This window comes from Xenopus tropicalis, chromosome 7 (assembly GCF_000004195.4).
Source record: "Xenopus tropicalis strain Nigerian chromosome 7, UCB_Xtro_10.0, whole genome shotgun sequence".
NCBI classification, from domain to species: Eukaryota; Metazoa; Chordata; class Amphibia; order Anura; family Pipidae; genus Xenopus; species Xenopus tropicalis.
The window spans coordinates 21,197,860-21,211,545 of NC_030683.2; the positions used below are offsets into that span (position 1 = coordinate 21,197,860).

The 13,686-nt window shown below is 39.4% G+C and overlaps 1 protein-coding gene across 3 annotated transcripts in view; it reads right to left on the reverse strand.

Annotated features, from left to right (window-relative positions):
* Positions 1–3,933: 3,933 nt before the first annotated feature.
* jakmip3 (Janus kinase and microtubule interacting protein 3) overlaps positions 3,934–13,686 on the reverse strand; it is a 64,558-nt gene continuing 54,805 nt past the window's right edge. For all 3 annotated transcript variants that reach the window (XM_031906432.1, XM_031906431.1, XM_031906433.1), the window contains one exon: positions 3,934–4,448. The gene's annotated coding sequence lies outside the window, so the exon portion shown is untranslated. The remainder of the gene's footprint in view (positions 4,449–13,686) is intronic.

Genomic DNA, 13,686 nt, shown 5'->3' on the forward strand with positions numbered 1-13,686 from the left:
TACAATTATCATTTTTTTCCCTAGTATGTTCTTCTACTGTTACTGGCAAGTGCATTGTTTAAGGACCACTCTTATTTATCAGCTTCCCTTTGGTGCAACTGCATGGGTCTCATGTTTGGCACATGGTTCTACTGGAGGTTAAGGGCAACCTCATGAGGGAACTGGAAGCTGATATGGAGAAAGAGCAGGGGAGAAATGGCATAGTGATTACCCCTCATCGTGGCCTTAGCTTGCACATTTTTCCCATCTCTCTTTAGTACCCTATAGATCAGGGATCCCCCAACCTTTTATGTGTGTGAGCCTCATTTAAGTGGAAAAAGTGTTGGGGAGCAAAACAAGCATAAATAGGAGCTATGAATGGCTATTTGGTAGCCCCTATGTGTACTGGCAACCTATAGAAGTCTCAATTTGGCATTACACTGGGTTTTTATGCAACCAAAACTTGCCTCCAAGCCAGGAATGCAAAAATAAGCACCTGCTTCCAAGGGGTTGGTGAGGGACATGTTGCTCCTAAGCTACTGGTTGGGGATCGCTGCCATAGACTATGGGATGCTGTTTTATGTTTCTGAGCAAAGTATATAGTCCAGAACAGTGATCCCCAACCAGTGGCTCAGGAGCAACATGTTGCTCCCCAACCCCTTGGATGTTGCTTCCAGTGGCCTCAAAGCAGGTGCTTATTTTTGAATTCCTGACTTGGAGGCAAGTTTTGGTTGCGTAAAAACCAGGTGTACTGCCAAACAGAGCCTTCTGTAGGCTGCCAGTCCACACTGGGCTACCAAATAGCCAATCACAACCCCTATTTGGGAACCTTTTTCATGCTTGTGTTGCTCCCTAACTCTCTTTTCACATTTTCTTGTGGCTCATAGGTAAAAAAGGTTGGGGTCCTGTGGTTTAGAATCTAGCCTGCTATGCACCGCCCTGCAGGAGGATTCTATTGGCATCATGCTGACTTTATACTGACGGTCTGTATTATAAGTATCAAGGATGGGCACCGTGTGGCTCAGCATTCTGAATGGAAGAGCAAGATAGCTCTGAAATAGCTTTCAACAGCTGGAGAAATACAATGCTTTCATGGCAAATCATGCTAATGTTCAATAAACCATCATCCCTGTAGTTTATTCTTGTAAATAACCCTGTATCCTGCATGCACTAATAGAACAAATCTCATAGGGAATACAAACATTATTTTTTCACTATCCACACGGGGCTGAATCTGTAAATACAGTTGATAGAGGGCATGAATAGAAGCAACTATAATTGCTGAGCATAAGTAGGAGGGCATTGAAGGGCCCAGAAGTAGAAGAGGCCAATAGAGAAAGGCAGAATAACATCATTTATCCTGATGTGAGGGTTGTGGGGAAAAAGGCAGGAGTCCAGATTCATTCATAGGTTAGTAGAAATACAACTGTTTGGAATTACTGCCATGCCAAAGGGTAAAAACTTAACTAAGTGACAGTACTGTATGAATAATTTGGAAGGTATTGTATTATATACTGTTATGCACTAACACATTTAAAGAAGCCTACCCACTGTATAGAGACTGAGGGAGGAGGCACAGGGAATGCTGGGAAAGCTATTTTTTTTTATTAGTCTCCATTTGTCATCTGCCTCTATTTTTGTTACTGACTGCAGCTAATACAGATAAATCAGTTTTGTTCAAGTGAAGAGTGCCTTTACATATTGAGTTCTGTCTCTTAGTCTTAAAGGGGTTGTTCACCTTCACATTAGCTTTAAGTATAATAGACAATGATATTCTGAGACAATGTGCATTTGGTTTTAATTTGTTATTATTTGTGGTTTTCAGTTACTTAGCTGTTTGTGCAGTAGCTCTCCAGTTTGGAATTTCAGCAGCTATCTGGTTGCTAGGGTCTTGATTACCTTAGCAACCAGGCAGTAGTCTGAATAAGAGACTGGAAGATGAATAGGAGAGGGCCTAAAATGAAAGATAAGGGGGGAGATTTACTAATCCATAATCGTGACTTTTTCGTATATTTTCCGCGACTTTTTCGACACCGTCGTGAAAAAATCGGATTGGTTTTGCTGCCGTTTACTATCGCTCAATTAGAAAAAATCGCGACGGCAACGAAATAGTAGCACAAAATACGATAAAGTCGCGATGGCGACGAAAAAGTCGCAAAATTTCCGTTTCCAATACGATTTCTTCCCTTTCGGGATTCGTAAATCTGCCCCAAGGAGTAACAATAATAATACGATTGTAAGCTCACAGAGCAATAGTTTTTTATTAGCTACTGGGGTCAGTGACCCCCCATTTGAAAGCTGGAAAGATGTAGAAGAGGAAGGCAAACAATTCGAAATCTGTGAAAAAATACATAATAAAGACCAATTGCAAAGCTGCTAGTATAAGACATTCAATAACATATTAGAAGTTAATATAAAGGTGAACATCCCCTTTAATTGGTAGGTTAGACATCTAAGGACCCAGGTCCCAGCTACAAGAATGTATTATTATTATTTAAGTCACAGTATATTTTTTAAAGAAATAACAGGTATATGCTACAGTTGTAATATATTTAGAAGTTTGGTCACCATCTGTTCTGCACCTTCTGGGAGTTCTAGCCACCGCCTATACCACTATGTGCATTTGAGCAATAAGCTTACGCAGTGTCGGACTGGGACCCCAGGGGCCCACCAGAAAACCTAGACCATGGGCCCCACTCTCCAAACCATTTTTCATCCACTTTTTACTCAGTCTTTATATTTTCCTAGTTTTTTATCTTTACATACTATAATCTATTCTTCTGTATATTTAGTTGTTTTGTTCCCATAGAGAAATAGGGAATGACTATAAATTAGGCCAAATGGGTAGAAGCAGGAGGGCCCACTGACACCTGGGCCCACCGGGAGTTTTCCTGGTATCCCTGTGGGCCAGTCCGACCCTGAGCTTACGTGTCCTGTCTTGTAGAAGTGACCCAGAGAGCTATGAGACAGCAGCATTAATCCTCCCCACAGCATTACACTGAGCCATATAATCAATGTAACCAACCACAGGAGCATTTTCCTCCTGGCTGTAATGAGCTTGAGTTGCATCAATGGGAGCCACAGAAGCAGCGCTGCCCATCTTATGTCATGTCAGTACATTTTCCTATTCACTATCCCTCTATCCAACATTTATACAGAAGGATTTCTCTACTGAGGAAGATCTTCCTATAGATTTCTATTTAGCTCATAATAATCCAGGAGTCTTGAAGTGGTTCAGTACAAGGCAGAGTCATTTCATGTTGTGCTGGAAGATTAACTCTATTATTTCTTTTTTTAAACCTTCCCCTTTCCATGTATCCTGGCTGGTACAGTTCTGTCTTTTAAAGGCACAGTTCACCTTTTAGTTAACTTTTAATATGTTATAGATTAACCAATTCAACTTTTCAATTGGTCTTCATTTCTTATTCTGTATATTTTTAGATGGCAGAATAAGTTCAGTACAAAACCCTACATATTGAACCCATATATACTGCCCTTTAAAGAGCCCTGACCCTTTATTTAAGACCCTAATTAAAGGAAAACTATACCTCCAGAATAATTACTTAACCAATTGATAGTTTGTATCATATTAAGTGGCCTATTAAAGAATCTCACCAATCTGTAATATATATATATATCCGTAAATATTGCCCTTTTTCATCTTTTCCCTTGAGCCGCCATTTAGTGATGGGCTGTGTGCTCCCTCAGAGATCAGCTGACAGGAAGTAATTCAGCTCTAACTGTAACAGGAAGTAGTGTGGGAGTAAAAGGCAGAACTCTGCCCATTAATTGGCTGATGGGGCCTAGCATGTATGTGTGCCTTGGCTTGTTTGTGTGCACAATCACAGGGGGCGGCCCTTAATACTTAGTATTTAGAATTACCCAATGGCATATACTATTAAAAAAGTATATTTTTATGAAAATGGTTTATTTAGATGAAGCAGGGTTTTACATATGAGCAGTTTTATGCAATATATTTTTATAGAGACCTACATTGTTTGGGGGGGTATAGTTTTCCTTTAATACATTTATCAGCAAATGTTTTCCAGGGGTGCAGTGTAGTGTTATTAACAACAAAAACTGATAAACCCCTTGAAATCAAGCAAAATTCGCTCAGCCCCAGAATAAATACTAGGCATTTAATTAACCTTAAGCGAATCTGTTATCTAGAATTAACTGTACAGTGGGACTTCTTCTATATTTTCTAATAGCTTTGCTGGGGTGTAGGACAGAGAGCCGCAGAGGGGAGCCAACTGCCTGCCAGCAGACCCAGCACCATGCAAGGGTGACAGCTGCCTTTTGGGTGGTGTCTTCTGTCTATGGCGCATACAATACAGTGCCAGCAAAATCATTTCAGATAAGAGCGGTGTAAATCTAAATAACTGGAATGTATGTGATCCACAGTGTGCAAACGACTCAGCCAGCTCAGCATTAGCCCAGTACTTCTTTCATCCAATCTATGGAAAGTTCTGTAAATAGAGAAGGTGAATTAGTAAGTGAAGGAAGAAGGAGGCGGAGAAGAGAGGACAGAAAGACAGTGGTTGCAGGTTTTGTCATAAAGGCATTTAATTGAGATGTTAAAGTCAAAAGAATATATAATTAATGGGCAAATATAGGATACACCTACAGAGATACAGTATAGGGCTCATTCATAGCTAAAGCGCAACTATGGCGGCACAAATATGGACACAATGGTTTCCCGTATTGACACCATTTAATAGAGGTACTTCATCTTGTACAACACCCCTCTGGCCCCCCAGTTTGTTCTAATCGTGCACAAGTGTGTGACTGGCACCTAAAGTATCATGTACAGACGCCATTTTAGCAAACTGTGTCCATTACATACAACATTAGAATCACGGGTTAAAGAAAACTGCAATTGTACTGTTACACACTGCGCTTGCATTGGGAAATGAGCCCCATACGTCAGCTGGAGCAGAGGAGATACAATAAGAATATATAAATGATATAATATATAAATGCATGTCTATATGAGCCCGTCACCCAGCGCACAGTCTGCTGATCCGTCGGATCAATTCCAGGCAGATATTCACTGTAGGAGCGAATACATTTCATCCCTGGAACTGATTTGTCTGTACAAATTGCTGCAACTCAGCCGTGAATTGTATCAGTTCAGCAACAGATTCACTTGTTATGCAAAATGTAGAAAATCAAATTAATTTATTTAACAAATGAACAAACACAAATTACAGGGATCTGGATAAAATGATTTGCACCATTCAGTCCTATAAAGTAGGGATGCACCGAATCCAGGATTCAGCTTGGGATTTGGCCAAGATTCTGCCTTATTGAGCAGGATACAGGAGGATCCATGTGCCTGGCCGAACCGAATCCAAATCCTTAAAATCATGTGACTTTTTATCATTTATTTTAACCAAATGTTCAGTTAGTCCTGCAGTTTAAACCTTCTGAAGAGTAGGATTCGGTACGGTATTCGGTTGAATCTCAGAATAGTGGATTTAGTGTAGGACTAAGTGTAGGACTCACTTCAGGATGTCATATGGCTTTGTGGGACACAAGGGGCTTCCATTGATTTTATGGTTAAGGAGAAGGGGAGTAAGTGAAAGCCAGTCAATCCTCCATAGACTCTAAGCAGATGGCAGAGTATTGTACTGATGTGTTTGTTCCGACCATATGCTCTTTTATTGCCACAGTTATACTGTCTCTTTAAGTAAAAGTAGATCAATCAGTATTTTATACATATATACAGTGTATGATAGGGATAGATAGATACAACTACAGATGATGATAGATAGATAGATAGATAGATAGATAGATAGATAGATAGATGATAGATAGATAGATAGATAGATAGATAGATAGATAGATAGATGATAGATAGATATAGATAATAGAAAGAAAGAAAAATGAATATATAGATGGATAGATAGAGATAAATCGATATATAGATACATAGAATATATAATCTATCTATCTATCATCTATCCATCTTTCTATCTTTCAGTTATCTCCATTTATCTCTATTTATCTCTATCTATCCATCTATTTATTTATTCATATTTCTGTCTATCTTTCTAGTATCTCTATCTATCTAGCTACCTATCAATCATCTATCTATCTATCTATCTATCTATCTATCTATCATAGATGGATAGATAGATAGATATAGATATATAATTAGATAATAGATAGATAGATAGATAGATAGATGGATAGATAGATAGATTATAGCTAGATAGATAGATAGATAGATAATAGAAGATAAATAGAAAGATAGATAGATAAATAGATAGATGGATAGATAGATAGATAGATAGATAGATAGATATAGATATATAATTAGATAATAGATAGATAGATAGATAGATAGATAGATAGATAGATATATAATTAGATAATAGAAAGATGATAGATAGATGATAGATAGATGATAGATAGATAGATAGATAGATAGATAGATAGATAGATGATAGATAGATAGATGATAGATAGATAGATAGATAGATAGATAGATAATTAGATAACAGAAAGATAGATAGATAGATAGATAGATAATAGATAGATAGATAGATAGATAATTAGATAACAGAAAGATAGATAGATAGATAGATAAATGATAGATAGATAGATAGATAGATAGATAGATAATAGATAGATAGATAGATATATAGATAGATAATAGATAGATACACTAGAAAGAAGAAAAAGATCTGGTTTTACAGAAACAGTAATGATATGGCTATGATTTTTAGTTTAGTCAGACAGACGGGCAGTAAATCTTATTCACTTGCTCTAAGGATGAGTTGGAGAAGAGAAATGCTGTTTTACACCAGGCAGATGGTTATTATGGTTTATGTAATTAGGAAATATGGAGCTGCCTTCCGTGTCTCTGACTGTTGTGTTAATGAGACAAGATTGGGAGCCTCTCTGCATAACGTAATAACCCTTTCATTATGGGAGGCAAAGGCAGCAATTTCCCAGGCTCAATGAATTTATTTCTGTTAGTGGATATGATGCGCAGAGAGAACTCGGACCTGATGCACCTCTTCTGTCAGCCAATAAATAGGCCCAGTATTAATGCAGGGGAATTAGGGGTTCTGCTGTCTCTGTCGCTATATTGGTACAATATCACTAATTACAGAATAATTCAATCACTTACAAACCTAGGCACTACGTGCCCCTGTACAACTATATTATTACATTTAGCATTAAACATGCATGAAGCGCATTAGGGGGATCCAGATGGTTTCTGCTGTTTGCCTCTGTCAGGGAAATAGAAACCTCCATATTTAACATTTACCTTTTAACATTTCTTTTAACATTTAACAAATGTTAAAATTTTTTCAACTTTTAAACATTACTGTGCAGGTGACTGCTATGGGCTATCAAAATACTATATTATGGGCTCATAACTGGGCAAGGGAGGCATTTAAAAAAAAATAAAACTGGCCATTTCCATTTTTTGTAATACAGGTATGGAATCTGTTATCCAGAAATCTCCAAATAGACTCAATTTTCATCAAATAATTAAATTTTTTTAAAAAGGTTTTCTTTTTTTCTGTGTAATAATAAAACAGTACCTTGTACTTGATCCCAACTAAGATATAATTACCCCTTATTGGGGGCAGAACAGCCCTATTGGGTTTATTTAATGGTTAAATGATTCCCTTTTCTCTGTAATAATAAAACAGTACCTGTACTTGATCCCAACTAAGATATAATTACCCCTTATTGGGGGCAGAACAGTCCTATTGGGTTTATTTAATGGTTAAATGATTCCCTTTTCTCTGTAATAATAAAACAGTACCTGTACTTGATCCCAACTAAGATATAATTACCCCTTATTGGGGGCAGAACAGCCCTATTGGGTTTATTTAATGGTTAAATGATTCCCTTTTCTCTGTAATAATAAAACAGTACCTGTACTTGATCCCAACTAAGATATAATTACCCCTTATTGGGGGCAGAACAGCCCTATTGGGTTTATTTAATGGTTAAATGATTCCCTTTTCTCTGTAATAATAAAACAGTACCTGTACTTGATCCCAACTAAGATATAATTACCCCTTATTGGGGGCAGAACAGCCCTATTGGGTTTATTTAATGGTTAAATGATTCCCTTTTCTCTGTAATAATAAAACAGTACCTGTACTTGATCCCAACTAAGATATAATTACCCCTTATTGGGGGCAGAACAGCCCTATTGGGTTTATTTAATGGTTAAATGATTCCCTTTTCTCTGTAATAATAAAACAGTACCTGTACTTGATCCCAACTAAGATATAATTACCCCTTATTGGGGGCAGAACAGTCCTATTGGGTTTATTAAATGGTTAAATGATTCCCTTTTCTCTGTAATAATAAAACAGTACCTGTACTTGATGGTAACAAAGCACCATTAAGCCATATTGGTGGCAAATCATATTGGGTTTATTTTTGTTTAAATTATTTTTTAGTAGGCATATAGTATGGAGATCCAAATTATGGAAAGACCCCTTATACAGGAAACCTCCAGGTCCCAAGTATTCTAGATAATAGACCCTATACCTGTACTGACAAGATGGGTAATGCAATAAACGGGGCAGAGTGGGTGCAGATCATATAACCCCATAACAACCAATCAGATGTTTGCTTTCAAAAAGCTGACTAGTAAATCCCACCAGCTGAGCAGACACAATACCCTGATTTTGATTTTGAAAAATGTTGGTGGAACAAATGAATGACCTCTCTAGCAATGAACCAACATAATCTACATTATGGTGCTCAGGGTCTTTGTTTATGTAAAGGCCAGTACTACAATTAGGGCCCCCATAGCTAGTGGAAGGGATGTTTTGTAATCTCAAAGGCACATTTCTTACAAGCTATCATGGCTGTCTGACCTGCTATTGTCTTATGGGCTTCTGGCTATAGAAATCATAGTGGTAAGTGACATCAGGGATTAAGGGTAATAGCAATGATTTGATAACATTTAAAACATAAATATATTATCTGTGGCATAAAGACACATGGTCTCTTTAAGGTGCCAGTGGGGCCTGGGCAAAATTTTGTTGATGGGCTCCCACTGCCCCAAGAAATTTGGGATAGAATAACCCTCAAGCACATGAAATTCAATATAGTAAGGCAGGCAGGGAAGAAATGGTCTGCGCTTGATGAAGTAGACATGATCACCAGGTGTCCCTCCCTAGACCAACAGAAAAATGACAAAATGGTGGTGCCACAAGAAAAAAGACAAAGCAATAAAATAACAATACTGTAGAGTTCTTCCAGTTGATTGAAATGAGGGGTCTGTCATCTATGCGGGATGCTTCTGCCAAAAGTAACCCAGATGTAAAATGAGCTAGTGGCCCCTATCCTGGTGGGCCCTGGGCAAACGCCCTTTTGGCCACTTATTAAAATGGCCCTGAATAGACAGTATTATCAAGCACAGATGGGGACCTACAATAATGATGGAAGAACAGAAAGAATCAGAGTTGACCCTTTCCATGCCCTAGGTAGTCTATGTATGTTAAGTTAACCATCTTCTTCCCACCCTACCTCTTGCCCAGGGTTGCAGAGTTCTAAACTCTCAGCTGTAAAGTTACTGGGAAACCCCCATCGTTTTTGAAGTGGCAGAGATTTTCCTGCATACAAATGGGCGCTGTATAATGAATTATACATTTCACAACCCCAGTACTAGACTGTGAGGCCCATTCATCAATATTTGGATTTTAGTGGTTTTAGAGGTTTTTGAAACTATGACTAAACTCATTTCCACGAATGGCAGTCTGAATTGATAAAGTACGAGCGAAAGATGCGGAAAAAACGTGTGCGGCAGAGCGGCAAAACTGTGACTTTTTCATATTGTTGCACAAATAACAGCGTCATAAAACCCAAAAACCTTTAAACTCATAAAGCAAAGAAAGATATTTTGGTTGTAAAAAGGACATCTGCCATTGACAGGTTTTGGATGACATATTTTTGCTTTTGAATTTGTTGCATTATAAATCATGAAGAGATTGAGTCATGAAAAAAAAAAATCTGAGCGTTAGTAACAGGGACGGGCCAAGTAGACCAGGCACTCTAGGCAACCCGCCCACCTTGCCCCTTCACCCCCCCACGCAATGACAAGGGCAGGTGGAATGACAATGACAAGGGAGTGTGGGCTAGGGGTAGGCAGAAGAAGTACCTGCCTGGCACCCCCATTGTTGCCTACCCCAAGTTCTGGCCCTGGTTAGTAAATGCCCCCCCTGTGTATCATACTCTAGAAAATTGTTTAGAAAGATAATTGAATAAACGCACGTAATAAGAGCTCCAGACGGCCCGCAGTGCAGGGAGGATGGCAGTGACAGGGCATGGAGGAACAGGAAGTGATGAGTAGTGGGGGAGATGAGACTCGGGCGCAGCATGCGAAAGAGTAGAGATGTAGCGAACTGTTCGCCGGAGAACTAATTCGCACGAAAATCGGGTGTTCGCAAGTTCGCAAGTTCGCGAACTTTTAGCGAAGTTCGCAATTTTGGGTTCGCCTTAGCTGGAGCCAAATTATGACCTCTCACCCCAGAGCCAGCAGATACATGGCAGCCAATAAGGCAGCTCTCCCTCCTGGACCACCCCCGGACCACTCCCTTCCATATATAAACCGAAGCCCAGCAGCCATTTTACATTCTGCCTGTGTGTGCTTGATGAGTTAGCATAGGGAGAGAGCTGTGCAGGGGTTTGAGGGACAGTTTAGGTAGCTTTGCTGACTAGTAATCTACTTTCTACTGCTCTGTATGTAGCTGCTGGGGACAGCTGTCCTGCTGATCTCATCTGCTGTAACCCAATAGTCCTTGTAAGGACTGCTTTTATTTTCTGATTACTGTATTCTTCTTTTCATTGTGTACTGCAGCTCCATCTGTGTGTGTTGGAGACAGGTGTGCTGCTCATAGTAGTGCACTAAGCACCAACCACACATTCACATCATTTTTTTTTGTGTTTTTTTACTTTGCTACTGTAATTTATGTAGATGCCAGACGTTATAAAGCAGTTTATTACACAAGTTTAGAAATGTAGTGTGATTTCTGCCCTTTCCAGCACAAAACGCAACGCTGTGTCAACGTATTTTTCAGAGAAATTTTTGCCCTTGATCCCCCTCCTGCATGCCCCTGTCCAGGTCGTGGCACCCTTTAAACAACTTTAAAATCAGTTTTCTGGCCAGAAATGGCTTTTCTTGGTTTTAAAGTTCGCCTTCCCATTGAAGTCTATGGGGTTCGCAAAGTTCGCAAAAGTTCGCACTTTTTGGCAGAAGTTTGCAAACGGGTTCGCGAACTTTTTTTGTGAGGTTCGCTACATCTCTACGAAAGAGGCGGCGCCATTTTGAAAAAGAAGCAGAGCAGAGTCCCTTCCACCCACCTTATAGGAGAGGTTATAAATGTGGGGGACTCACTTGGGTCCAAAAATGTTTGTTGTCACAGCGGGCGGTGGAATGCTTGCCCTGGGGGACTATGGCCATGGATTGTTACGGCTGAATAGCCGACTGGTGCTGATGCAGGATCTTGTCGGCATGGGTCCCGCAAGAGGGGTGACAAGTTGGTTACCATGTTACCAGGTAGTAGGTCCCATCTATGTATAATGTTCATTTGAACTCTGCAATAAGCCCCACCCTCAGGCAGGGGAAGCTGACACCTTGGAGCTGACAGATGGCACGTTAGCCATAAAGCAGCTATGGGAGAGCCCCTCGCTCAGCCGGCCATTCTCATGGTAATTAGGGTGTTTAACTCATTGACTTTTATACACCCAAGAAAATACAGACATGCTTGATCCAATTCAAGTACACGGCTTTATTACTGAAGCAGAAAGGAGATCTGATTCCCTTGTAGTGGGATTATTCCTTCCAACAATATTACTGGTTACATGTTTTTAAAAACCTTTGAATGCGTGCCGATTTGGACTGATTTTCAATGCTGTTTGTCTCTATTATCTAAGCTTTAACCATTTGTCTATAAATATATTGCACACGGTGGGGCTCATTTGCAGATGAAAGCCCAAGTACAAAGCAAGAACTTGCACGCAAAATTGCATACTCTGAAAAACTTATTAATCTATTGCATATCCCCTCCCATATAGATTGTAAGCTCTACGGGACAGGGACCTCCATCCTCTTGTGTCTTTAACTCTTAACTTATTGCAACTGTATCTTGTATTTATCTGTATTTATTGTTATACTTTTATTTATCTATTATTATCTTAATAATCCCGTTTGTATTAATGTATTCTACTGTTCAGCGCTGCGTACATACAGTAAGTAGCGCTTATAAATAAAGATATACATACATTGCAGGGGGCCCCAACCTTTCTTACTCGTGAGCCACAGTCAAATGTAAAAAGACTTGGGGAGCAACACAAGCACCATAAAAGTTCATGGAGGAGCCAAATAAGGGCTGTGATTGGCTATTAGGGGCCTCTATGCACCCTATCAGCTTACAGGGGGCTTTATTTGGTAGGAAATCTTGTTTTTATTCAACCAAAACTTGCCACCAAGTCAGGAATTCAAAAATAACTACCTGGTTTGGGGGCACTGAGAGCAACACCCAAGGGGTTGGGGAGCAACATGTTGCCCCCAGCTACTGGTTGGGGATCACTGGTCTATTGGGAATTTGAGAGGTTTTTAGCCGATTAGAATAACTCAAATGTTTGCTTATATATTATATATAAAAAAAACTTGAATGCATCGAATCTGTATTCTACTCGTCATTTTCAATGGGTCAACAAACTCTTCAAAATATTTTAAAAAGTCGAAAAACTCAAATTGACTCAAAAGCTTCTAGATGCCACAGTTTTACATTAGAGTATTTTGGATTTTGTTCCCTAATAAATATTCCCTAACAGTGATAAGTATATTAGGGGTTTCAATGTCGTGTCATTGGCATTGCTTATGTCTGTGTCTTATATTGTACTGTTTGTCACTAGGGTGTGTGCATTACTCAGTGCATCTCTGCAGGTCGGGGTAAGGGAATGCCACCCAATCAGATAGAGGCTATTACAGAACTTCTAATTTGGCTCCCTGGTAACTCTTTTCCTTTGGCCGTATCACCCTCTTGTGGTCACTGCTAATCTTACACTGGCACAATGTGAGCCTATAGGACATCTGGTTTGTATTCTTCAAAATAAAAACGCAATTCTGCGCAAATATCCAAAGTCTACATTTTAAATATAGTTAAATATTGTTTCTCCTACTCCCATGTAACTGGAGGAGTCCCAAGCCGGACTTGGATTTCTTACTAGTGAGTGCTATTCTGATACCTACTGGGAGCTGCTATCTAGGAAGCCCTGAAGCTATAAACGCAGGGGCTGCATGACAAGGGATCCGAATGACCAGCAGCCAGATTACACTGGTTTATGTTTAAAGATTGGAAAAATCAGATGCAGCTGTGATTGGGTGAGAAGCAGTATGTTAAGGAGGGGGAAAGCTGGGCTGGGGGGGGGAGAAGGATAGGGATATGATGTCACAAAAGAAGGAGTTCCCTTCCTATCTTCTGAACAGGTAGAAACATCCCACCCACCCTCCCCTCTTTTTTGCATATTTTGTAAAATGCCAGGATATTTTCTTCTTTATGCTCTCATATTATCTGTTAATAACAGAATGTGACTGTTTTCCTATATGCATAGGCATATTGTGGCTTCGGTAACACTATACAGTATGAATGGGAGAGTCTGCATGGTATTATTTATGTTAAATAAAAGTCAAATCCTTGATCCAGGGAATTTCGA